The following is a 27,458-nucleotide window of genomic DNA, read 5'->3' as shown; positions in this document are numbered from 1 at the left end:
CTTTCCATCCATGCGACCTTAGAAATGCCAGAACTAACTCTGTATGAGACTTGGCAGTTTGAAAGCTTGAAGCTTGTATTAGAATGTCGTCTAGATACGGAGCTACCGAAATCCCTCGCGGTCTTAGTACCGCCAGAAGGGCACCCAGAACCTTTGTGAAGATTCTTGGAGCCGTAGCCAATCCGAATGGAAGAGCTACAAACTGGTAGTGCCTGTCTAAGAAGGCAAACCTTAGGTACCGGTGATGATCTTTGTGAATCGGTATGTGAAGGTAAGCATCTTTTAAATCCACTGTGGTCATGTACTGACCCTTTTGGATCATGGGTAAGATTGTCCGAATAGTTTCCATTTTGAACGATGGAACAAATGTTACGGTTGCCTCCAGGCTGGCTGGAAGTTGGACCGTAGAAAAGGATGCTCCTAGCGCTCACCAAAGAATCATCAGCACCATAGTCAGCAATCCCTGTAGCTAAGGGAGTATGAAAAACATAGCAATCCCTGTAGTGATTATAAGCTGTCCCCTACAAACATGAGTCAAAGCTTCAAGTTAGAGGGTCAACATAGGTCTGATGTGCTGGAGCACACAGCCTCCTTTTTATTGAGGTTACATGCAAACAGGACACTCTCAGGGGGAGGCATAAAATCCCCCATCACACATTTGATATTAGATAGAGAGACACTCCCTTTGACAGGCCACAACATTTACTTCAGCAGATAACATTACACACAATAAAACAATGCAGTCCACCTTATCAATACTAGTCTGATTAGACAATGGGAAAGTTGATCACTAAACCTAATTAGAGCTAATCCCAGCAGACTTGTATTTAGAATAGGTTTCTTGAAGCTGAACAAAATTTAACTCTTAATGGCACACAATGAAACTGAACCAAGTGGGAGAAAGCCAGGGACAAGTCATTTCACAGGTCTGGGGACATAGTCTTAAAGGGGGCATTGTTCACCAGAGTCACAATATGTCCCCAGACGTTTCCCAAAGGGCCACACACACCCAACAAAAGTCAATATACTCTCAGGGGCACAATCTTCCAGGGGCCATAGTCATGAGGAAGGAGGCTGGCAAATAGGCTTCTCCAAAATCCAGGGAAGCAGGGCAACCTTCCATTTAAAGGGCCAGTCACAAATAGCAGTTTGTAACATCTTAGGAATTTGCTTAGAATCTTTAAATCTAAGATTGGCCTGAAAGTTCCCTCTTTTTTGGGAACCACAAACAGGTTTGAGTAGAACCCTTGTCCTTGTTCCGACCGCGGAACCGGATGGATCACTCCCATTAATAACAGATCTTGTACACAGTGTAGAAACGCTTCTTTCTTTATCTGGTTTGTTGACAACCTTGACAGATGAAATCTCCCTCTTGGGGGAGATAATTTGAAGTCTAGAAGGTATCCCTGAGATCTGTCAGAGATGAACCGGATCATGCAGGAAATATAAGAGTAGCTGACTGGAAATTTTTGATGCGTAGCAAAGAGCGCCAAAAACGGCCCCTCCCTCTCACACACAGCAGTGAAGAGAAACGAAACTGTCACAATTAAAAGCAAACAACTGCCAAGTGGAAAATAATGCCCAAATATTTATTCACTCAGTACCTCAGAAATGTAAACGATTCTACATTCCAGCAAAAACGTTTAACATGATAAATACTTATTAAAAGGATTAGTGACTTTTAACAGAGTAGTTCCGGTGAAATACCATCCCCAGAATACTGAAATGTATACATACATGTCATTATAACGGTATGGCAGGATTTTCTCATCAATTCCATTCAGAAAATAAAAACTGCTACATACCTCAATGCAGATTCATCTGCCCGCTGTCCCCTGATCTGAAGCTTTTACCTCCCTCAGATGGCCGAGAACAGCAATATGATCTTAACTACTCCGGTTAAAATCATAGTAAAAAAACTCTGGTAGATTCTTCCTCAAACTCTGCCAGAGAAGTAATAACACGCTCCGGTGCTATTGTAAAATAACAAACTTTTGATTGAAGTCATAAAAACTAAGTATAATCACCATAGTCCTCTCACACATCCTATCTAGTCGTTGGGTGCAAGAGAATGACTGGGACTGACGTAGAGGGGAGGAGCTATATGCAGCTCTGCTGGGTGAATCCTCTTGCATTTCCTGTTGGGGAGGAGTTATATCCCAGAAGTAATGATGACCCGTGGACTGATCACACATAACAGAAGAAAAAGCAGAACCAAGACGGAAAAAAAACTGTTTTGGTTATTTAAATAGCCATACATTTATAAACAGCCCTTAAGGCTTCTACATTATTAATCTGTATTAGTCCTTAAGGCTTCTGTATTAATCTGTATTAGTCCAAATACCAGGGTGCCCAAAAATATATAAAATATCACCAAACAAAATCTGCACTCACTGGGTTTTAATCAAGGTGAATAACAAATTATGCTTGCCTGATAATTTATTTCCATCTGTGGGAGGAGAGTCCACTACTTCATTCATTACTTGTGGGAATTAAGAACCTGGCCACCAGGAAGAGGCAAAGACCCCCCACTCCCCAAGTCATTCTGCCAAGGGAACAAGGAACAGTAGGAGAAATATCAGGGTATAAATGGTGCCAGAAGACTAAAACTAAATTTAGGTCCACCTACCAGAGAAACGTGCGGGAGCAGTGGACTCTACTCCCACAAATACTCAAGCTCTAGAGGACACTGAATGAAAAAAAAAAACAAAAAAAAAAAAAAAACGGAAGGGCAAAAGGAGGTGGACCCTAAACTGAGGGCACCACAGCCCGCAGAACCTCTCTCCCAAAAAGCGGCTTCCGCCGAAGCAAAAGCATAAAATTTGTAAAATTTTGCAAAAGTATGTAAAGAAGACCAAGTGGCCACCTTACAAATCTGCTCCATAGAGGCCTCATTCTTCAAGGCCCAAGAAGAGGCCACAGCTCTGAGGAGGCTTATGTCCCACTGTCTCATAGGCCTGACAGATCATATTCCTCAACCAAAGAGAAAGTGAAGTAGAAGAGGCTCTCTGCTTCTTGTGCTTCCCTGAAAACACAACAAATAAAGATGGAGTCTGTCTGAACTCCTTCGTGGCCTGAAGATAAAACTTCAGAGCACGAACTACATCCAAATTATGAAGCAACCTTTCCTTCGACGAAGAAGGGTTAGGACACAAGGAACTACTATTTCCCGATTGATGTTACGATTTGACATCACCTTGGGAAGAAGCCCCAATCCAGTGCGAAGAACAGCCTTATCAACGTGAAAAACCAGGTAAGGAGGCTCACATTGCTATTGGAATAGATTAGTGTGTGCTACAGGAGAGGATACTACACAATGCTCTAAAAATACAATCCCTGTAATGTATCTAATACTAGTTAAAACACAAATGAGCTGGGCTTCAGGAAGTCTGTCCCTTTAAGGAAATGGCAGGAAGACCCTTATCCAAACCGTCCTGGAGAAAGGCCAGAATCCATGGATATCCATATCCAAACCGTCCTGGAGAAAGGCCAGAATCCATGGATATCCATGTTCCTCACACTAGGACAAGTAGGTACTCCACACCTTATGATAGATGCGACGAGTAACCGGTTTCAAGGCCTGAATTAGAGTATCAATCACTCTCTCCGAAAATCCTCTCTTGGCCAAAACTAGGTGTTCAATCTCCACGCAGTCAGCCTCAAAGAATCGATATTTTGGTGTAGAAAAAGGACCCCGAGCCAGCAGATCTCTGCGACAAGTTAACTTCCATGGAGGAGACAATGACATCCCCACTAGATCTGCAAACCACGTACTCTGCAGCCATGACTGAGCAATCAGAATAGCCAAAGCTTGCTCCTGCTTAATACGGCCCGCTACGCGAGGAAAAAGAGGCAACGGTGTAAAAATTTAAAGTAGGTTGAACTCCCAGGGCACCGCTAAGGCATCTATCAACTCTGCCTGGGGAACCCTGGACCTCGACTCCTATCTGGGTAGCTTGAAGTGGAGTCTGGATGCCATGTGGTCCATCTCCGGCATCCCCCATCTGTTGCAGATCTCCGCGAACACCTTGGGATGGAGAGACCATTCCCCTGGATGAAAGGATTGTCTGCTGAGAAAATCCGCTTCTCAGATGTCCACACCCGGAATGTGGATCGCTGAGAGCGAACAATTGTGGATCTGTGCCCATTCCAAGATCCGCGATACCTTGCTCATATCTAGTGAGCTCCTCGTTCCCCCCCCCCCCCGGTTTATTTAAGCTACCGATGTGATGTTGTCCGACTGGAATTTGATGAATCGGGACAACCCCAGGGGGGGCAAGTCTTCAGAGCGTTTAATATCGCTCGTAGTTCCAGATATTTATCGGTATGCTTGATTCCTCTCAAGTCCATCTGCCCTGTGCCTTTCTGGCACCCCAAACAGCTCCCCATCATGATAGACTTGTGTCTGTGATCACAATCTCCCAGGATGGTCTCAAGAAGTATGTCCCCTGGGACAGCTGTCCCAGACTGATCCACCAAGAGAAGACCTCTCTTGTTCGGTTGTACAGAGATATCGGTTGGGATAGATCGGAGTGATCGCCGTTCCATTGTCTCAAAATGCACAACTGAAGAGGTCTGAGAAGAAACCTGGCGCATGGAATGACATCTATGCTGGATACCATGAGCCCAATCACCTCCATACACCTGGCCACAGACGTCCTTGAGGAGGTCTAAAGGGCAAGACAGTGGGACGCAATCTTGAAACGTCTCTGATTCGTCAAGAATATCTTCATGGCTGAAGAATCTATTATCGTACCCATGAATTCCACCCTGTTGCTGGGGATCAGGGAACTCTTTCCTTCGCTTATCTTCCATCCGTGGGATCGAAGGAGGAGGAGAGCCCTTGAGTGATCCTCTGCGAGACTGCAGGACGGAGCCTGAACCAGGATATCGTCCAGATAAGGAGCCAGTGCAATACCTCTGGCTCTCGCTCCCGCGAGCAGCACTCCCAAAACCTTCGTAAAGACTCGAGGCAGTAGCCAGACCAAACAGTAGGGCCACAAACTGGAAGTGTTGGTCCAGAAATGCAAATCTTAGGAACCTGAATTGATCCATGTGGATTGGTACGTGAAAATAAACATCCTTCAAAATCTATTGTGGTCATGAATTGCCCCTCTTGAGCTAGGGGCAAAATCGACCTGATAGTCTCCATTTTGATAGATTTAAATGACAGAAACTTGTTTAGGCACTTTAACTCCAGAATTGGGCGAAACGTGCCTTCCTTCTTTGGGACCACGAAAAGGTTTGAATAATACCCCAGACCTCTTTCTGCTAGAGGGACTGGGACGATTGCTCAGAGAGGAGAGATCCCTCACGCACCCTAGGAAGGCGTCTCTTCTCTGGACTTGATACGTTTGACAGGAGGTACCTGCCTCTGGGCAGATGGGTCTTGAACCCTATCATGTAACCCTGGGCTAGAATCCAAGGGTCTTGAACGTCTCTCATCCAGGCCTCCGCAAAAAAGAGATAGTCTGCCCCCTACGCGATCCAGAGACGGATCAGGGGCCGCCTCTTCATTCCTATTTTGTCTCGGCAAGGCTTCTTGCTCTGCTTGGATTTGTTCCTAGAGTTAGCAGGCTTACAAGATCCCTTGGACTGCTCTGACTTCGCGGCCGGCTGCCTGGCGCTGAGACTTGTCTGCACGAAAAGAAGACCCTTTACGCTTCTTCTTATCCTGTGGCAGGAAAGCACCCTTGCCCCCGTGACCATGGATATGATAGAATCCAGGCTCGGAGAGAAAAGAACCTTCACTTTGAACGGAAGGTAAAGTAATCTAGACTTGGAAGTCATGTCAGCAGACCACGACTAACCAGAGCCCTACGGACTAATACAGAAAAACCTGATGTCTTAGCATTCAGGCAAATCTGCATATTTACATCACAGATGAACGAATGAGCTACCCTTAAGGCCTTAATTTGTTCCTGTATCTCATCGAGGGGAGTCTCCACCTCGACCATAGCTGAGAGAGCGTCACACCAATAGGTAGCAGCACCAGCCATCGCAGCGACCGGCGCTACCGGTTGAAAAACTAACCACCTGAGATGGAACATCTTCAACATGAACTCCAACTTTTTATCCATGGGCTCTTTGAACGAAGAACTATCCTCAAACGGAATAGTCGTTCTCTTAGCGAGCGTGGAGATAGCACCATCCACCTTAGGAATGGCCCCCCACAGCTTAAGCTGTGAGTCCGGAACGGGTAACAGCTTTTTAAAAGAGGTAGAAGGAGAAAAGGATGAACCAAGCTTCTCCCACTGATTCTTAATATTAGCTATTTTAATGGGGACCGGGAAAGTCTGAGGCACCATCCTGTCCTCATAAACCCTATCTATCTTAGGGATTGAAGATTCCTCCGGAAGTTTCTGTTCAGGAACCGCCAGCGTAGCACGCACCTCTTTCAGCAGAAAGCGCATATGCTTCATCTTAAATTTAACATCTAGCTCCTCCGCAGACGGAGGTCTAGTAGTCGCCGATTCCGACCCAGAAAGAACGTCCCCCCAAAGAGTCTGAGTCGTCCTCATCAGCTGATAATCTGTCAGAGACATCCAGCAGAGTAGATGACCCCTGGGACGGATAGCTATGTTTCACCTTTCACTTAGCAGGGCGTGGTAAGGTATTGAAGGCCGCAGAAACCGCCGTTTGTAACTGATCAGCAAATTCTGGCGGCCAAAGGGCCCCTTCCGCGGGAGGATAACTAGTGCCATGGGGAGCTGCATGGGCAATCTGAGATGAGTGTAGGGAACGCACCTCTCGGGACTGAGAAGCCTCAGAGGTGGACGGCTCAGTTGTACTAAATCTCTTATTCTTTTTTAGATATTGCAATTTTATTGAAGCATGTGGAACAAAGTTGAGCAGGCGGATCAACCGGAACCTCCTCACAATAGACACAGTTAATAGGTTTAGCTTAAGAGGGAGTACCCTCTAACATATCAGAGTCCTCCATAGCTTACGCCTTTATTGCGGACTACATAGAATTTACATGGCACCTTTATATCCTAAAGGCCGGGGGCACTCACCACCTCCTATGACCCGGACCACAAAGACACAGATTTGTCTCTTCCAACCGCCGATCTAGAAAGAGGAAGTTAAAGATGCTACACGGAGTGCCATGCAGGACCGCCCCTGCACTAGAGAGAAAACACGCCAAAAAGGTCTGCATCAATCTCTCGCTAAGAAACTGACTGTTCACACACTGACAGAGCCTCATCTCACACATGACGCAGCATAAAAACAAACATTATGCATAAAAAAAAACCATTCAATAACCCCCTTTCCGAGGGTATTACCCTTGATTCTATACAGATAAAGGAGACACACTGTGACCTTGTCGTCTTACGTTGTATGTATAAATGAAACGATCTTACCAGAATCTACGCCGTGGAACAGGGACACAGCCTTTCAAGTGTGACAGGGTAGTAGCATCGCTCCTGACATGGACTTGAGAGCAGAAAAGCAGGCAGCAAAATTAGTCCATGCTGATTGCTTATGGAGCTGTTAATCTGAGTCGGGATGAGTTCGCAGAAAGACTCTCCCTGCATCTCCGGACTCTAACTTTCATCCATGCTCTCACTGAGAGGCTGACAGGACTACTTTAAACTCCAGTCCCATTCCGAAGAGTACTACCCTCCATAAGAGACTACTCCGAATCTTCCGACACTTCTCTGCCAACCTCCTGTGACGAAGGGCAAAGAATGACTGGGGGATAAGGGGAGGTATTTAAGCCTTTGGCTGGGGTATCTTTGCCTCCTCCTGATGGCCAGATTCTTAATTCCCACAAGTAATGAATGAAGCAGTGGACTCTCCCTCCCATTAAGATGGAAAAAAAATCATTTTTTTAGTATATGAACAGTGACGCTTCAGGGTATTCACCCTTTAATCAGACCCAGGGTGTATATATGTATATATGTATGTATATATATATATATATATATATATATATATATATATATATATATATATATATATATATATATATATATATATATATATATATATATTTTTTTTTTTTTATATTTAGTCTGAAACTTTTTTCTTTTTAAAATGGCTAACTTTTAGAGCCAGATGATAATTAGGCTCCATGCATAGTCATCCACATAATTTTTCTTTGTATGAATGCATTTATAACCATTCTAAAAAAGGTAAGCACATACCTTCTAGAGCCAGCACTTATTTTAACATGTGCAATCATGCTTGGATAGTTATTCTGAGGTGACCTGCTGTCAGTTTTGTGCATGGTGCCACATTAATTCTCAAAGAACAGACCTGTACATGACATCCAAAGGATTACACTGATTGAGATGCAATTTGCCTAGCAACCATTCGTTAGGCATAGTTCAGAAACAGGCCAGCAATCCAATCCACCACCTTATCTGGCTGCAAAACCGATAACTGAAACCAACTAGTTCCTTACTTTTTATAATCAGTCACACTGCAAACAGCTTTTGTCAGTATCCCCTAACAAAGTAAGGAGGGGGGGAAAAATATTACCAACATCTTTGCACATACAGGCTTTGCACCCCGATACCTATAAGGCCAAATGATACTAGTATATTTTAAATTTAAAACTGTTGTAACTTAAAAGCGATTGTAAACTTTATTTTTTGATCCTGGGCTTTAATTCATTAATCTTAAAAACAGGGACACTTTAATTCATTAAAGTTTACAAAGATGCTTATTTTTTTTAAATACTTACCCTTTGTGTTATGGTAAACAACGCCAATCCTCTGCCCGCATCTCCTGTGTTTTTTTTTTTAGCATATGGATGACTAACCCGGCTTCCTCCAATCATTGCCTGCCCCACGAGCTGGACGCCAAACAGGGCCGACAACAGTCTAACCCCCAAAAAGGTACTTACCGTTCCTGAAGTCCGGCAGAGAATGTCCTGTTCCATGCGGTGAAGTCTTCTTCAAACAGGGACCACGTCCTTCATCCAGGACCAAGCCGGCCGGGAGATGAGCGAGGAGCAGGACCGGCGACCGCGGAGCATCCTCTTCGTACGATCGCCGCCGTACACTGAATAATGAATTCAAGGTACGTGTTTAAATATGGCGTCCCTTGCATTCCTATTGGCTGATTTGATTCTTCAAATTTAAGTCAGCCAATAGGATGAGAGCTACTGAAATTGGCTGTTCAAATCGGCAAATAGGATGAGAGCAACTGAAATCCTATTGGCTGATTTGAATTTGAAGAATCAAATCAGCCAATAAGAATGCAAGGGATGTCATATTTCAACACCTACCTTGAATTCAATGTGATCGTACGAAGAGGATCCTCCACGCTCCATGGTTCATCTCCGCTCGGGCTTGGTTCTGGATGAAGGAGGAAGTGGTCCCCGCTTGGAAGAAGACTTCACTGCCTGGAACAGGACCTCCGCCGCCAGACTTTCAGGAACGGTAAGTACCTATTTGGGGGTTAGGCTTTTTTTTTGGGGGGGGGGGGGGGTTGATTAGGGATTTATTGGGCACTCTTAAAAAAGACTGGCAATGGGTAGTTTAGGGTTTTTTTAGTGTTAAGGTTTATTTAGTGTTAGGTGGGTTTTACTGTTAGGGGGGACTTGGATTTTATTAAAATGCAAAAGAGCAGTTTAATTTAGGGCAGTGCCCTAGAAACAGCCCTTTTAAGGCATATTGGTAGTTTAGCATTAGATTAGGGGGTGCTTTTATTTTCATAGGGATTAGGTTTATTTATTTTTTAATTTTGCATAATTTTGTTGATTATTTTTTGTAATGTTAGATTTATTTTTGATAATTTTAGATTTTTTATTTTAATTATAATTTAGTATTTTATGTAATTTGGGGTTAATTTAGTGGGTGTTAGGTTGGCTTAGTAATTAAAATAATTTGCGCTGTGTGGGTTTGGTGGTTAAGGGTTAATAGATTTATAAGGTTTGTTGCGATGTGGGTTAATACATTTATTAGGTAGTTTGCAATGTTAGGGTTGGCAGATTTAGGGATTAATACTTTTACTAGGTAGATCGCAATGTGGGTGAATAGTTTATTTAGGCACATTGCGTTGCGGGGGGTTGTCGGTTTAGGGGTTAATACTTTTATTAGTTGCGATGTGGGGAAATTGTGAATATAGGGGTTTTGACGTGTCTGGTTTATTTTAGAGAGGCGGGTTAGATTTTTACGGGAAATTTATTTTTTCTTAGGTGCCAGCAGTTACTAAAGTGCTGTAAGTCACTGGCGACTCCAGAAAATTGTATATACGCTCATTTGTCAACATCGCTTGTTTATCCGACTTACGCACTTTATGAAATGCCGGTGCCGTATATGCGATACCCCGATGTGCGAGGTGAAATTACGGGCGGCGCGGGTTTCAGCAGTTACGCTGAAGCCTCCACTGTATATGTAATCTCACTCTGTGAATATAAAAAAAGGACTGTGCAAAATTTGATAATGGAAGTAAATTGTAAAGAGTCTTAAAACTGCATGCTCTTTTTGAATCATAAGTTTATTTTGACTTGAGTCCCTTTAAAATTATTGTAAAGTTTAGTATTTCTATACACAGAATATAAAAAAAAAATGTATTAAAAACAGGGGCACTAAAAAATATTTAAAGACTCTTCCTTTGTGTAATATTTACCTTTTAGAGATGATAAACATTGCACTGTTCCTCCACCTACATCTTATACTTTATTTAGCTGAACAATGAGAAATCCAGCTTCATCCAATAGTTGAGTGCCCCACAAGTTGGAAGGCAAGAGGGGCACGCAACGAATGGATGAACCCGGATTCATCATCGCTCAATTAAATCAAGTATGAGATGCGGGCAGAGGACGGGCACAATGATTATCATCTCTAAATGGTAAATATTACACAATGGAAGCGTCTTTAAATATTTTAGTTAACATGCCCCCGTTTTTAAAAGGGACAGTAAATGTAAAAAAACAATGCTATATAATTCTGCACATAGTGCAGAATTATGTAACATTATCTTGGCGACAACTTTAAAAATCAAAAGATATTATAGATTTTAGCCCTCAAAGTTGCAATTACCTGGTCTCCTCTCCAGGCTCTTCTGATCATGTTTTTCAAAAGGGGTTCGCGGACACGCTATTTAATCATAGTGCGTCCGATCGCAATGAACTTAATGTAGCGCGCTCACACTCAGGCCTGGTAGAAAGCTACATTTAGTTCAATAGCGCAATACGTTTTTGAAAAAGACAAGATCAGAAGAGCCTGGAGAGGAGACCAGGAAAGTGCAACTTTGAGGGCCAAAATCTATCAAATCTTGTTTTTTAAAGCTGTTGGTAAGATTGTTTACATTTACTGTTCCTTTAAGATTCATTTTATATACTGTGTATAGAAACACCAAACTTTACAATCACTTTAAAGTGATGGTAAACTCTCCACTTTTTAAAATCAGATCTGAAATGTCAGTGATATTTTAGATGGAATTTCAATTATCAGTTGTAATTAAGATGCGCTATAACGTGCTTCTTAAAATAGATATAAAATTCATATGCCCTGTGCTCTGACGCTCACTTCAAAAATCTATTTTTCTGCGAGCTAATAGTTTGAATTGTTATCCAATCAGCACTATGTCCATTTGGCACTTGTTGTAGCTAGAACGCCGATTGGACAACAATTCAAACGGTTAAAGGGACACTCAGGTTAAATTAAATTTTCATGATTCAGATACAGCATGTAAATTTTAGACAACTTTCCAATTTACTTCCATTTAAAAAAATGTGCAGTGTCTTATATTCACACTTTTTGAGTCACCAGATCCTACTGAGCATGTGCAAGAATTCACAGACTAAACGTATATGCATTTGTGATTGGCTGATTGCTATCACATGGTACAAGGGGAGTGGAAATATACATAACTTTGAAACTTGTTATAAAAAAATCTACTACTCATTTGAAGTTCAGACTAAGTGCTATTGCATTGTCTTGTTATCTTGCATTTGTTGATTATGCAAATCTAATGTGTTGACTGGTGACTTTGTAAGTGGGCAGCGGAGCATTTAACGATTTTGCAGTGATATACAAATAAAATAGTAATAACATTTTTTTTACAAGCACTGCAGAATATTCTCTCTCTCTCTCCAAGGCACTGTACCCAGAGCAATGACAAAGATTTAAACTTCCACATTGGCATAGGAAATTAAAACTACAGTGGAAAAAATAGTATAGGGCAGTATGTAGGCACCATTTTCCATAACTGCAGGAATATTGGGAGAAGACACAAGGAAGAAAATAACTTGCCATTGCAGGTACATTTCAATGTCAGCCAATTAATTTCAGTTCTTCTACCAACCACTATATAGCAAAGATAATGGTGTGAAGAAACCCTTTCTAGAGATAAGATCACTCCATAAATAAAAGCTAGCTGACTCATGGTCACCAATCCCCAGGCAACCCATTATCCCATCAAACGTGTTTACAAACCATTAGCACTTTATCACATCAATTCAAGTGCTCAGTGTAGTGAATAAAGTCCAGAAAAGTATCATTACAGCAAATGTAACTTTGTATAATGATTTATACTAATCTACAGATCTAGAAGACCTTGGGATGAGAGATTACTGTGTGAATCCCATCAGATGTCTGAGACAGAACGTAATACACACACACAAACACAAATGCTAAAGATCTCCATACAAAACAAGGAGGTATCAAACATTGAAACTGTCTTTTTGTTACCAAAATGTACAGATGTATAGGGTTTCATTGCCAGGGATACGGCCCTTGAGAAAGACCTTCAGCACATTCATCTTCTCTGGTTTTCTCTGGACAATTAAGTACAGATAATGAGCTGCTACATTGATCAGGCAGTTATGGTGTAGAATATGGCAAGATCAGGCATAGGCCTGAAGCACTTGCTTTCACTGAAGTTGGGGGGTGGGGGAATCTGATAAACTTCAGGAAAAAGAGGTCAAATTAACAATGCTCAGCAAAATCACATTTTGATGTTCTTTCATGGTCTCATATTTTATGGGGAATTCGGTTTGAGTTCTACGTCGCTATAAACCCTGGTCTGAAATGCACTAGTAGACCAGGTGTTAAACTAGTCAGCTTGCAAGGCCCAGGCTACGGATACTAGAATCGCTATAAGTAAGCTGTGGAACCAACATAAGGGGTCGCTCCCCTTCATTAAGCTTAAATATCCTGGCTACTAGACAGTGCAGATCTTGTGCAGTGCAGACCTTTCAACCTGCCAAGGAGTCCGCAGTGTTTCTAACCAGATATGGATGACATATCAAGACACATACATCAGCACTATAAGAAACCGAGCTCCGACCACGCTGACCCCTCCCACTGTCCTTACCAAGCAGATCTTATGGTGAAGCAAAAAGCTAAAATTAATAGGTGCACCGGTACAGCTGCCGATCAAGATGATGAGGGCGCCCACATAGTAGGGGCGGTGGCCCGGCCGTCCCCGTCCTCCCGGTGTGCGCGCTTAGTGCCTGAGGCTGCTGCATGGGGGCTCAGCTCCACATCCACTGCTCTTTCTTATCGCCTTTGCAAACTCAGCTCGCAGCAGCCCTATGCCCGCAGCCGGAAGCAGGGCCCTCCCTCACGGCTGTGATGGACTTTACTCACTAGCCAATAAACGTGCGACATGCAGGGGAGGCGGTCACGTGCAGCGCTAAGGGTCCAGCTAATTCGTCACTCGAAAGCGGATGCGGCTTGTGACATCACCCCTTTGTTAGCCGCTACGTCGGACTGGCCCTTTAAAGCCTGCAGATAGCGCTGTTGAGGCCGGGCCTGGCCTGCATGGGAGCGGAGTAAACTGCTGCGCTTTGCTGAGTCAACCTTCCACACTGCTGCACGCTTCAAGTTACACTTTCGGAGCCGTAGTGGGTCTAGAGTAGCCTGTGTTCCGATGTAGTCAGTGCCAACCAGCCGATAAGGCTGTGCCGGGCGATATTTTATAAATAACGGGTATAAAGTAATTCCACTTGGCTACAAAACTAACCACGATACACTATACAGCAATGCGCTACAGTTCTTTGCCAGACAACGATTTTATGTACCCTTCATTTACCCTATTTGGCACTTGCGCTATTCAATTCATTTTTCTGTTGAAAAGTAATAGGGTCTTGTAGAGTTAAAACTGCTCAGACTATTCTCTTTCTGCTACCTGACGAACTGCAATGCACCCGCAGGTATTAGTGCAGGAGCTTACATTTGATGCATACACACTGGTGGACAATTTGAGCACTTAAAGGCACAGTCTAGTCGCAATTAAACTTTCATGATTCATATAGGGCATGCAATTCTAAGCAACTTTCCAGTTTACTTGTATCAAATTTCTTTTGTTCTCATGGTATTCTTTTTTAAAAGCTACACCTAGGTAAGCCCAAACTGTTCTAACTGTTTTGAATGGCTGCCTCTTATGTCAGTGCATTTTGACACTCAGTTAAACAGTGCTAGTTCACATGTGTAATAATTATATTATATATATACATATACATACAGTCAGTATATGTATATAGTACACACATGAACTAGCACTGTTTAACTGAGTGTCAAAATGCACTGACATAAGAGGCAGCCATTCAAATCAGAACAGGTTGAGCTTAACTAGGTTTAGCTTTTAAAAAAAGAATACCATGAGAACAAGAATTTGATGAATATATATAACATTGTGCTCACTCCTGTGGAGTTATTTATGAGTCAGCACTGATTGGCTGATATGTAAGTGCCAAAAGAACTTTAAAATTAATAACATACAGGATGCCATGAAAAAAAAAGTTCCATATTACTGTCATTTTTTTCTTCCTTGACTAGTATACCAAGGTAGACACAGCACGTACCTGGCTTGAGTAGTCTATGGCAGCAGTGTTTATATCAATATTTATAATGTTAAAATATTGTAAACAAAACTGCTACAAAGTGGATAGATAGAGATATATATATATATATATATTGTTGTGCAATCTTAAATTCCCTTGCACTTTTATGTCCCTATTAAATACGTTGTCAAAGTTGTGATCATGTGCCGATACAGCTGGTAAACCAATCGGGAGCAGCCACACATGAATATGCTCAATCTGCTAACCATATCCTCATATAGAGCTTGCAGTCCTCACCTCCTGTTTCTCAACCTCCTAGATTGTAAGTTCCCATGGGAATAGGGCCCTCAATTCCTTGTGTATGTGTTTGTAAATTTTGTCCTGTCTCTTACAAGTTTTATATAATTGTTTTATTTAAATTAATTGTACCCATGGACAGTGTTGCGGAATATAGTGGTGCTTCATAAATGAAGTATAATAAATAAAATATAGCTGAATGTGGGGGTCTTTAAGGTGCACAATTTTAGACTATATATTTAACCAGTTTTAAGGGGTTAAACACATATCAAATGAAGGGGATTTGTTACTATGACTATATTGCAGCAAAATAAACCAGCTTATTTTTACACTAAAATATACTTTTAAGTCGTGTTTTGACTCAGTTACATGCTACACAGTGCTTGGGCTAAATTAAATCTGGTCTTAACAGACCACAAATTTCTTTTTTTTTTTCTTTTTTTAAACGGGTATTTTGTACTCATTTTGCAATCCTTGTTTAACAGACATGTTAAAACTGACAGTTACATAAAGCTGGAATAAGAAAATGCTCTTATGCATTATTTTCTTACTGCACTACAGGTTACCTATACAGATGTTTTTAAAGGGCCATTATTCTTTAAGCAATTACATGCTCTAATTAGACTAATTTTATCACTAGTGACTCTGCAATGCTGTGTTTGACCCTGCAAAAAAGTTTAACACAATACTGCTAGAGAGCCGCAGAGCACTGCTGGTCCCTAGTGAAAACCCACTCATGAGCCAGCTATACAACTAATGCTGATCGGTCAGGGGAAGTTTCTTAACACCAGCAGTGTTCTGCAGTTCCACTAGTACTGGGTGTTTAAAGGGACACTGAACCCAAATTTTTCTTCCGTGATTCAGATAGAGCATACAATTTTAAACAACTTTCTCATTTACTCCTATTATCAATTTTTCTTCGTTCTCTTGCTATCTTTATTTGAAACAGAAGGCATCTAAGCTTTATTTTTTTGGTTCAGTACTCTGGACATCACTTTTTATTGGATACATTTATCCACCAATCAGCAAGAACCACCCAGGTTGTTCACCAAAAATGGGCCGGCATCTAAACTTACATTCTTGCATTTCAAATAAAGATACCAAGAGAATGAAGAAAATTTGATAATAGGAGTAAATTAGAAAGTTGCTTAAAATTTCATGCTCTATCTGAATCACAAAAGAAAACATTTGGGTTCAGTGTCCCTTTAACTCCCCTGTAGAAGTTAAAGCATTACAGGTTCGCTGGTCATACAAATACATGCTCTAATGAATTACAGAATGCAATATTTTGACTATAATAACTCTAAGCCCTACAAAATCCGTTAAAACACAGTTAAAAACCAAACTACACAGTAGCATTACACTGCAGATCCAAAGCTGAATCTAGCAGTTGATTAGTGGCTATCCATATATGCTTGACTGGCCCAGAAGCCATGTCCAGGGTGGTAATACTTCAATAAGGTGTGCACTACAGCATTTTCTTATTGCAGTGGCACCATATCAAAAGCTAATTAAAAACAAACATTTCAAAAGTTAAGCACGCTATGCTATTTAAAAAAAAAAAAAATCATCAGTTTTGACTTCCAACTTTATCATATTTGAATCTTCCCACTTTTTGAATTTTATTCCTGTCAATCTACATCTGTACTAATAAAAGTACTTTGACACTTAAAATTAAACCTACAATTACAAAACTTAAAAAAGTTATTTTATATTTCAGAATGATATCCTTCCCAAATGTTTTAATCAAAAATATTGCTCATTTTAAAAAGGATTTTAACCTTTAACTTTTTTTGGTGCAGGGTCCATTACTTGTTACAGCCCCACAAGGGGACTGTGGTCTCTACAGAAAGGTAAAAGGGTAGCTTTGTCTTTGGAGTGGTTGCTAGGAAACACATGCTCCAGCTTCCTGCCTATGCTCAGTAAATAACTTTTGCCAGAAAACTAATGAGACAGCCCAGCGGCAGGACCTTTTTTTTTTTTTTTTTTTTGGTATGTGTCTGCAGGAATTTAATAGATTATATATTTACAAAAAAACAAACACAAGTGCAGGAAAAAAAAGCTTCCCAGCATTCTATAGAATTATAACTTCATTAAAGGGACATGAAACCTTAAAGGGACACTGAACCCAAATTATTTCTTTTGTGATTCAGATAGGAGTAAATTAGAAAGTTGCTTAAAATTGTATGCTTTATTATCAAATTTTCTTCGTTCTCTTGCTATCTTTATTTTAAAAAGAAGGCATCTAAGCTTTTTTTCTTGGTTCAGTACTCTGGACAGCACTTTATTGGTGGATGAATTTATCCACCAATCAGCAAGGACAAACCAGTTTGTTCACCAAAAATGGGCCGGCATCTAAACTTACATTCTTGCATTTCAAATAAAGATACCAAGAGAATGAAGAAGATTTGATAATAGGAGTAAATTAGAAAGTTGCTTAAAATTTCATGCTCAATTTGAATCACGAAAGAAAAAAAAACAGAATTTATGTTTACCTGATAAATTACTTTCTCCAACGGTGTGTCCGGTCCACGGCGTCATCCTTACTTGTGGGATATTCTCTTCCCCAACAGGAAATGGCAAAGAGCCCAGCAAAGCTGGTCACATGATCCCTCCTAGGCTCCGCCTTCCCCAGTCATTCGACCGACGTAAAGGAGGAATATTTGCATAGGAGAAATCATATGATACCGTGGTGACTGTAGTTAAAGAAAATAAATCATCAGACCTGATTAAAAAACCAGGGCGGGCCGTGGACCGGACACACCGTTGGAGAAAGTAATTTATCAGGTAAACATAAATTCTGTTTTCTCCAACATAGGTGTGTCCGGTCCACGGCGTCATCCTTACTTGTGGGAACCAATACCAAAGCTTTAGGACACGGATGATGGGAGGGAGCAAATCAGGTCACCTAGATGGAAGGCACCACGGTTTGCAAAACCTTTCTCCCAAAAATAGCCTCAGAAGAAGCAAAAAGTATCAAATTTGTAAAATTTGGTAAAAGTGTGCAGTGAAGACCAAGTCGCTGCCTTACATATCTGATCAACAGAAGCCTCGTTCTTGAAGGCCCATGTGGAAGCCACAGCCCTAGTGGAATGAGCTGTGATTCTTTCAGGAGGCTGCCGTCCGGCAGTCTCATAAGCCAATCTGATGATGCTTTTAAGCCAAAAAGAGAGAGGTGTAGAAGTTGCTTTTTGACCTCTCCTTTTACCAGAATAAACAACAAACAAGGAAGATGTTTGTCTGAAATCCTTTGTAGCATCTAAATAGAATTTTAGAGCACGGACAACGTCCAAATTGTGTACCAAACGTTCCTTCTATGAAACTGGATTCGGACACAAAGAAGGTACAACTATCTCCTGGTTAATATTTTTGTTGGAAACAACCTTCGGAAGAAAACCAGGCTCAGTACGTAAAAACCACCTTATCTGCATGGACCAGATAGGGCGGAGAACACTGCAGAGCAGATAACTCAGAAACTCTTCTAGCGGAAGAAATTGCAACCTAAAACAAAACTTTCCAAGATAATAACTTAATATCTATGGAATGTAAGGGTTCAAACGGAACCCCTTGAAGAACTGAAAGAACTAGATTAAGACTCCAGGGAAGAGTCAAAGGTCTGTAAACAGGCTTGATTCTAACCAGAGCCTGAACAAACGCTTAAACGTCTGGCACAGCTGCCAGCCTTTTGTGAAGTAAAACAGATAAAGCAGAGATCTGTCCCTTCAGAGAACTCGCAGAAAATCCTTTCTCCAAATATACTTAGTAAAGTAATCGTTTTAGCCCAGAAAAATGTCTACCAGTTTTTTAAGCCCTAATGAAGCCCTTTATTCTTTTACTTAAACTAAGAAAATGGCTTACCGGTTCCCATAGGGAAAATGACAGCTTCCAGCATTACCGAGTCTTGTTAGAAATGTGTCATACCTCAAGCAGCAAAAGTCTGCTCACTGTTTCCCCCAACTGAAGTTAATTCCTCTCAACAGTCCTGTGTGGAAACAGCCATCGATTTTAGTAACGGTTGCTAAAATCATTTTCCTCTTACAAACAGAAATCTTCATCTCTTTCCTGTTTCAGAGTAAATAGTACATACCAGCACTATTTTAAAATAAACTCTTGATTGAAGAATAAAAACTACATTTAAACACCAAAAAACTCTAAGCCATCTCCGTGGAGATGTTGCCTGTACAACGGCAAAGAGAATGACTGGGGAAGGCGGAGCCTAGGAGGGATCATGTGACCAGCTTTGCTGGGCTCTTTGCCATTTCCTGTTGGGGAAGAGAATATCCCACAAGTAAGGATGACGCCGTGGACCGGACACACCTATGTTGGAGAAATTGGGTTCAGTGTCCCTTTAAGTTTTTCTTTTATGATTCAGATAAAGCATACACATTTAAACAACTTTCCAATAATATCAAATTTGTTTCATTATTCTCTTGGTATCCTTTGTTGAAGTAGCAGCAATCCACTACTGGGAGCTAGCTGAATACATAACGTGAGCCAATGTCAAGAGACATATTTGCAGCCACCAATCAGCAGCTATCTCCCAGTAGTGCATTGCTGCTCCTGAGTCTACCTAGATATGATTTTCAACAAAGGATGCAAAGTGAATCAAGCAAATTTGATAATAGAAGTAAATAGGAAAGTTATTTAAAGGGACACTGAACCTAACTTTCTAATTTACTCCTATTATCATTTTTTCTTCATTCTCTTGCTATCTTTATTTGAAATGCAGGAATGTAAAGCTTAGGAGCCGGACCATTTTTGGTTCAGAGCCATGGAAAGCACTTGCTTATTGGAGGCTTATATTTACCCACTAATAAGCAAGAATAACCCGGGTTCTCAACCAAAAATGGGCCAGCTCATATGCATCCCATTCCTACTTTTTAAATAACGATAGCAAGAGAACGAAGAAAATTTGATAATAGGAGTAAATTATAAAGTTGCTTAAAATTGCATGCTCCATCTGAATCATGAAAGAAAAAAAATTGGGTTTAGTGTCCCTTTAAAATGATATGCTCTGAATCATGAATAAATATTTTTGGATTTCATGTCCCTTTAATTACTGTACACAAGTAATTCTCAAAGGTTTTATCTATTAGGTTTGTAATATAAAACTAAGGCTGATAAACACTGTTCCTAATCTTTCTCTGTGGGATTATGAAAACGGTTCATATGTGTGCTCCATAAGACACTCCTAAATGAACAAAATAAGCAAATATAAAAATTGCATACAGAGAAGGTTATATACAGTACTTACATTTGTAAATTATGTATGGAGTATAAACACTGAGCAAGTTATTGGGGTATAACAAAGTTAAAGGGCCATAATACCCAAATGTTTAAACACTTGAAAGTGATGCAGCATAGCTGTAAAAAGCTGACTAGAAAATATCTCCTGAACATCTCTATGTAAAAAAGAAAGATATTTTACCTCAAAAATTCCTCAGTAGCCACATCCCATTGTAAAGGATTTCTAAGCAGCATTTTAGTATGTCTGTCCTGGGACAGCTGAAAGGATGAGCCTCGTGCACTCTCATATTATTTCACCAATCAGGTAAAGGAAGCTTACTATGAAATCTCATGAGAGTTAAGTCAAATCTCATGAGATCACAGTAAGAGTTCATGACCTCAGCACTGCTGATGCCGATTGGCTGCAGTTCATTTCTTCATTTTTTTTATTTTTTACATGCAGCTGGGAGCAGCCGAGTATAACTTTTTACACAGAACTTACTCTGCTGAGCTGAGGAGATTGTGAGGTAAAATATCTTCCTTTTTTACATAGAGATGTTCAGGTGATATTTTCCGGTCAGCTTTTTTACAGCTATGCTGCATCAGTTTCAAGTGATTTAGCATATGAGTATTATGTCCCTTTAAATAAATTTCACAAAATTAAGAATAATATCACAAAACAAGAAACGTCTGGGAAAAAAACTGCTGTCACTATGCGGCAAATGTATAAGTAATCAAAGGACAATTGTAAACCACATTAATCACATTTTCAGATTGCTCATTTTAAACATTTGTACCATTACTTGAATCACATATATAACAGCCAAAAATATAAAATAATCCTCTACAGATGGTATCTTTTATAAGCTCAATATAATTTGTTCAGAGCCTCACCGTTCCATGGACACTATATAAAAGCGTGGGCGGTTGTATTTGAGCCTTTTTAACAGGGGCACTTTACTGCTGTAAATCAAGCCTTGGCATGCTGGTATGGAACAGACACTGACAGTCTCTCCTGCACTGGAAAAACTGGGCAGTATGCAGAATCATGTGTACACTTTTTTAAAAAATGTAACTCAAAAAAAAAAAAAATATATATATATATATATATATATATATATATATATATATATATATATATATATATATATATATATATATCTGAGTTACATTTTTTTTTTTTAAAAGTTTACACATACAATAAATAAGAGTATATTATAGCTTTTCTTTAAAGGGTCATAACACTCATATGCTAAATCACTTGAAACTGATGCAGTATAACTAAAAAGCTGAAAGGAAAATAACACCCAAGTATCTCTATGTAAAAAAGGAAGATATTTTACCTCACAATCTGCTCAGCTCAGCAGAGTAAGTGCTGTGTAAAAAGTTATAATTCAGCTGCAGGTAATATAAAATAAAAATTGAAGAAATGAAGTGCAGCCAATCAGCATCAGTGCTGAGGTTATGAACTCTTACTGTGATCTCATGAGATTTCGCTTAAAGAATCACTAAACCCAGAATTTTTCTCACGATTCAGGTAGAAAATACAATTTTAAACATTCCAATTTATTTCTATCATCTAATTTGCTTAATTTTTTAGATATCCTTTGTTGAAGAAATAGCAATGCACATGGGTGAGCCAATCATGAGGCATCTATGTGCAGCCACCAATCAGCAGCTACTGCGCCTATCTAGATATGCTTTTAAGCAAAGAATATCAAGGAAATGCAGCAAAATAGATAATAGAAGTAAATTAGAAAATTGCATGCTCTTTCTGAATCATGAAAGAAAAAAATTGGGTGAAGTATCCCTTTAACTCTCATGAGATTTCATAGTTAACTTCCTTAACCCCTTAACGACCGAGGACGTGCAGGGTACGTCCTCAAAAAAACATAATTTATGTAAGAACTTACCTGATAAATTCATTTCTTTCATATTAGCAAGAGTCCATGAGCTAGTGACTTATGGGATATACATTCCTACCAGGAGGGGCAAAGTTTCCCAAACCTCAAAATGCCTATAAATACACCCCTCACCACACCCACAATTCAGTTTAACGAATAGCCAAGAAGTGGGGTGATAAAAAAGTGCGAAAGCATATAAAATAAGGAATTGGAATAATTGTGCTTTATACAAAAATCATAACCACCCCAAAAAAAGGGCGGGCCTCATGGACTCTTGCTAATATGAAAGAAATGAATTTATCAGGTAAGTTCTTACATAAATTATGTTTTCTTTCATGTAATTAGCAAGAGTCCATGAGCTAGTGACTTATGGGATAATGATTACCCAAGATGTGGATCTTTCCACGCAAGAGTCACTAGAGAGGGAGGGATAAAATAAAGACAGCCAATTCCTGCTGAAAATAATCCACACCCAAAATAAAGTTTAATGAAAAACATAAGCAGAAGATTCAAACTGAAACCGCTGCCTGAAGTACTTTTCTACCAAAAACTGCTTCAGAAGAAGAAAATACATCAAAATGGTAGAATTTAGTAAAAGTATGCAAAGAGGACCAAGTTGCTGCTTTGCAAATCTGATCAATCGAAGCTTCATTCCTAAACGCCCAGGAAGTAGAAACTGACCTAGTAGAATGAGCTGTAATCCTTTGAGGCGGAGTTTTACCCGACTCAACATAGGCAAGATGAATTAAAGATTTCAACCAAGATGCCAAAGAAATGGCAGAAGCTTTCTGGCCTTTTCTAGAACCAGAAAAGATAACAAATAGACTAGAAGTCTTTTGGAAAGACTTAGTAGCTTCAACATAATATTTCAAAGCTCTAACAACATCCAAAGAATGCAATTATTTCTCCTTAGAATTCTTAGGATTAGGACATAATGAAGGAACCACAATTTCTCTACTAATGTTGTTAGAATTCACAACTTTAGGTAAAAATTCAAAAGAAGTTCGCAACACTGCCTTATCCTGATGAAAAATCAGAAAAGGAGACTCACAAGAAAGAGCAGATAATTCAGAAACTCTTCTGGCAGAAGAGATTGCCAAAAGGAACAAAACTTTCCAAGAAAGTAATTTAATGTCCAATGAATGCATAGGTTCAAACGGAGGAGCTTGAAGAGCCCCCAGAACCAAATTCAAACTCCAAGGAGGAGAAATTGACTTAATGACAGGTTTTATACGAACCAAAGCTTGTACAAAACAATGAATATCAGGAAGATTAGCAATCTTTCTGTGAAAAAACAGAAAGAGCAGAGATTTGTCCTTTCAAAGAACTTGCGGATAAACCTTTATCTAAACCATCCTGAAGAAACTGTAAAATTCTCGGAATTCTAAAAGAATGCCAAGAAAAATGATGAGAAAGACACCAAGAAATATAAGTCTTCCAGACTCTATAATATATCTCTCTGGATACAGATTTACGAGCCTGTAACATAGTATTAATCACAGAGTCAGAGAAACCTCTTTGACCAAGAATCAAGCGTTCAATCTCCATACCTTTAAATTTAAGGATTTGAGATCCTGATGGAAAAAAGGACCTTGCGACAGAAGGTCTGGTCGTAGCGGAACAGTCCACGGATGGCAAGAGGCCATCCGGACAAGATCCGCATACCAAAACCTGTGAGGCCATGCCGGAGCTACCAGCAGAACAAACTAGCATTCCTTCAGAATCTTGGAGATTACTCTTGGAAGAAGAACTAGAGGCGGAAAGATATAAGCAGGATGATACTTCCAAGGAAGTGATAATGCATCCACTGCTTCCGCCTGAGGATCCCGGGATCTGGACAGATACCTGGGAAGTTTCTTGTTTAGATGAGACGCCATAAGATCTATTTCTGGAAGCTCCCACATTTGAACAATCTGAAGAAATACCTCTGGGTGAAGAGACCATTCGCCCGGATGCAACGTTTGGCGACTGAGATAATCCGCTTCCCAATTGTCTATACCTGGGATATGAACCGCAGAGATTAGACAGGAGCTGGATTCCGCCCAAACCAGAATTCGAGATACTTCTTTCATAGCCAGAGGACTGTGAGTCCCTCCTTGATGATTGATGTATGCCACAGTAGTGACATTGTCTGTCTGAAAACAAATGAACGATTCTCTCTTCAGAAGAGGCCAAGACTGAAGAGCTCTGAAAATTGCACGGATTTCCAAAATATTGATCGGTAATCTCACCTCCTGAGATTCCCAAACTCCTTGTGCCGTCAGAGATCCCCACACAGCTCCCCAACCTGTGAGACTTGCATCTGTTGAAATTACAGTCCAGGTCGGAAGCACAAAAGAAGCCCCCTGAATTAAACGATGGTGATCTGTCCACCATGTTAGAGAATGTCGTACAATCGGTTTTAAAGATATTAATTGAGATATCTTTGTGTAATCCTTGCACCATTGATTCAGCATACAGAGCTGAAGAGGTCGCATGTGAAAACGAGCAAAGGGGATCGCGTCCGATGCAGCAGTCATAAGACCTAGAATTTCCATGCATAAGGCTACCGAAGGGAATGATTGTGACTGAAGGTTTCGACAAGCTGAAATCAATTTTAGACGTCTCTTGTCTGTTAAAGACAGAGTCATGGACACTGAATCTATCTGGAAACCCAGAAAGGTTACTCTTGTCTGAGGAATCAATGAACTTTTTGGTGAATTGATCCTCCAACCATGATCTTGAAGAAACACCACAAATCGATTCGTATGAGATTCTGCTAAATGTAAAGACTGAGCAAGTACCAAGATATCGTCCAAATAAGGAAATACCACAATACCCTGTTCTCTGATTACAGACAGAAGGGCACCGAGAACCTTTGTAAAAATTCTTGGAGCTGTAGCTAGGCCAAACGGCAGAGCCACAAACTGGTAATGCTTGTCCAGAAAAGAGAATCTCAGGAACTGATAATGATCTGGATGAATTGGAATATGCAGATATGCATCCTGTAAATCTATTGTGGACATATAATGCCCTTGCTGAACAAAAGGCAAGATAGTCCTTACAGTTACCATTTTGAACGTTGGTATCCTTACATAACGATTCAATATTTTTAGATCCAGAACTGGTCTGAAGGAATTCTCCTTCTTTGGTACAATGAAGAGATTTGAATAAAACCCCATCCCCTGTTCCAGAACTGGAACTGGCATAATTACTCCAGCCAACTCTAGATCTGAAACACAATTCAGAAATGCTTGAGCTTTCACTGGATTTACTGGGACACGGGAAAGAAAAAATCTCTTTGCAGGAGGTCTCATCTTGAAACCAATTCTGTACCCTTCTGAAACAATGTTCTGAATCCAAAGATTGTGAACAGAATTGATCCAAATTTCTTTGAAAAAACGAAACCTGCCCCCTACCAGCTGAGCTGGAATGAGGACCGCACCTTCATGTGGACTTAGAAGCAGGCTTTGCCTTTCTAGAAGGCTTGGATTTATTCCAGACTGGAGATGGTTTCCAAACTGAAACTGCTCCTGAGGATGAAGGATCAGGCTTTTGTTCTTTGTTGAAACGAAAGGAACGAAAACGATTATTAGCCCTGTTTTTACCCTTAGATTTTTTATCCTGTGGTAAAAAAGTTCCTTTCCCACCAGTAACAGTTGAGATAATGGAATCCAACTGAGAACCAAATAATTTGTTACCCTGGAAAGAAATGGAAAGTAGAGTTGATTTAGAAGCCATATCAGCATTCCAAGTTTTAAGCCATAAAGCTCTTCTAGCTAAAATAGCTAGAGACATAAACCTGACATCAACTCTGATAATATCAAAAATGGCATCACAGATAAAATTATTAGCATGCTGAAGAAGAATAATAATATTATGAGAATCATGATCTGTTACTTGTTGCGCTAAAGTCTCCAACCAAAAAGTTGAAGCTGCAGCAACATCAGCCAAAGATATAGCAGGTCTAAGAAGATTACCTGAACACAGATAAGCTTTTCTTAGAAAGGATTCAATTTTCCTATCTAAAGGATCTTTAAACGAAGTACCATCTGACGTAGGAATAGTAGTACGTTTAGCAAGGGTAGAAATAGCCCCATCGACTTTAGGGATTTTATCCCAAAATTCTAATCTGTCAGACGGCACAGGATATAATTGCTTAAAACGTTTAGAAGGAGTAAATGAATTACCCAATTTATCCCATTCTCTGGAAATTACTTCAGAAATAGCATTAGGAACAGGAAAAACTTCTGGAATAACCACAGGAGATTTAAATACCTTATCTAAACGTTTAGAATTAGTATCAAGAGGACCAGAATCCTCTATTTCTAAAGCAATTAGTACTTCTTTAAGTAAAGAACGAATAAATTCCATTTTAAATAAATATGAAGATTTATCAGCATCAATCTCTGAGACAGAATCCTCTGAACCAGAAGAGTCATCAGAATGATGATGTTCATTTAAAAATTCATCTGTAGAGAGAGAAGTTTTAAAAGATTTTTTATGTTTACTAGAAGGAGAAATAACAGACATAGCCTTCTTGATGGATTCAGAAACAAAATCTCTTATGTTATCAGGAACATTCTGCACCTTAGATGTTGAGGGAACTGCAACAGGCAATGGTACATTACTAAAGGAAAACAGAATTTATGTTTACCTGATAAATTACTTTCTCCAACGGTGTGTCCGGTCCACGGCGTCATCCTTACTTGTGGGATATTCTCTTCCCCAACAGGAAATGGCAAAGAGCCCAGCAAAGCTGGTCACATGATCCCTCCTAGGCTCCGCCTACCCCAGTCATTCGACCGACGTTAAGGAGGAATATTTGCATAGGAGAAACCATATGGTACCGTGGTGACTGTAGTTAAAGAAAATAAATTATCAGACCTGATTAAAAAAAAAAACCAGGGCGGGCCGTGGACCGGACACACCGTTGGAGAAAGTAATTTATCAGGTAAACATAAATTCTGTTTTCTCCAACATAGGTGTGTCCGGTCCACGGCGTCATCCTTACTTGTGGGAACCAATACCAAAGCTTTAGGACACGGATGAAGGGAGGGAGCAAATCAGGTCACCTAAATGGAAGGCACCACGGCTTGCAAAACCTTTCTCCCAAAAATAGCCTCAGAAGAAGCAAAAGTATCAAACTTGTAAAATTTGGTAAAAGTGTGCAGTGAAGACCAAGTCGCTGCCCTACATATCTGATCAACAGAAGCCTCGTTCTTGAAGGCCCATGTGGAAGCCACAGCCCTAGTGGAATGAGCTGTGATTCTTTCGGGAGGCTGCCGTCCGGCAGTCTCGTAAGC

General features: G+C 40.3%; 1 protein-coding gene across 2 annotated transcripts in view; it reads right to left on the bottom strand.

Moving 5' to 3' along the window:
- FAM222B (family with sequence similarity 222 member B) overlaps window positions 1–27,458 on the bottom strand; it is a 181,827-nt gene that overhangs the window by 88,563 nt on the left and 65,806 nt on the right. The window contains exon 1 of one of the 2 annotated variants that reach the window (XM_053706186.1): window positions 13,276–13,530. The exons of the other annotated variant lie outside the window; for it this stretch is intronic. The gene's annotated coding sequence lies outside the window, so the exon portion shown is untranslated. Of the gene's footprint in view, window positions 1–13,275; window positions 13,531–27,458 lie in introns of those variants that run through there. 2 annotated transcript variants of the gene reach the window in all.

Source organism: Bombina bombina, chromosome 3 (assembly GCF_027579735.1).
Source record: "Bombina bombina isolate aBomBom1 chromosome 3, aBomBom1.pri, whole genome shotgun sequence".
NCBI lineage: Eukaryota > Metazoa > Chordata > Amphibia > Anura > Bombinatoridae > Bombina > Bombina bombina.
This window is presented reverse-complemented; position numbering and strand designations above follow the sequence as displayed.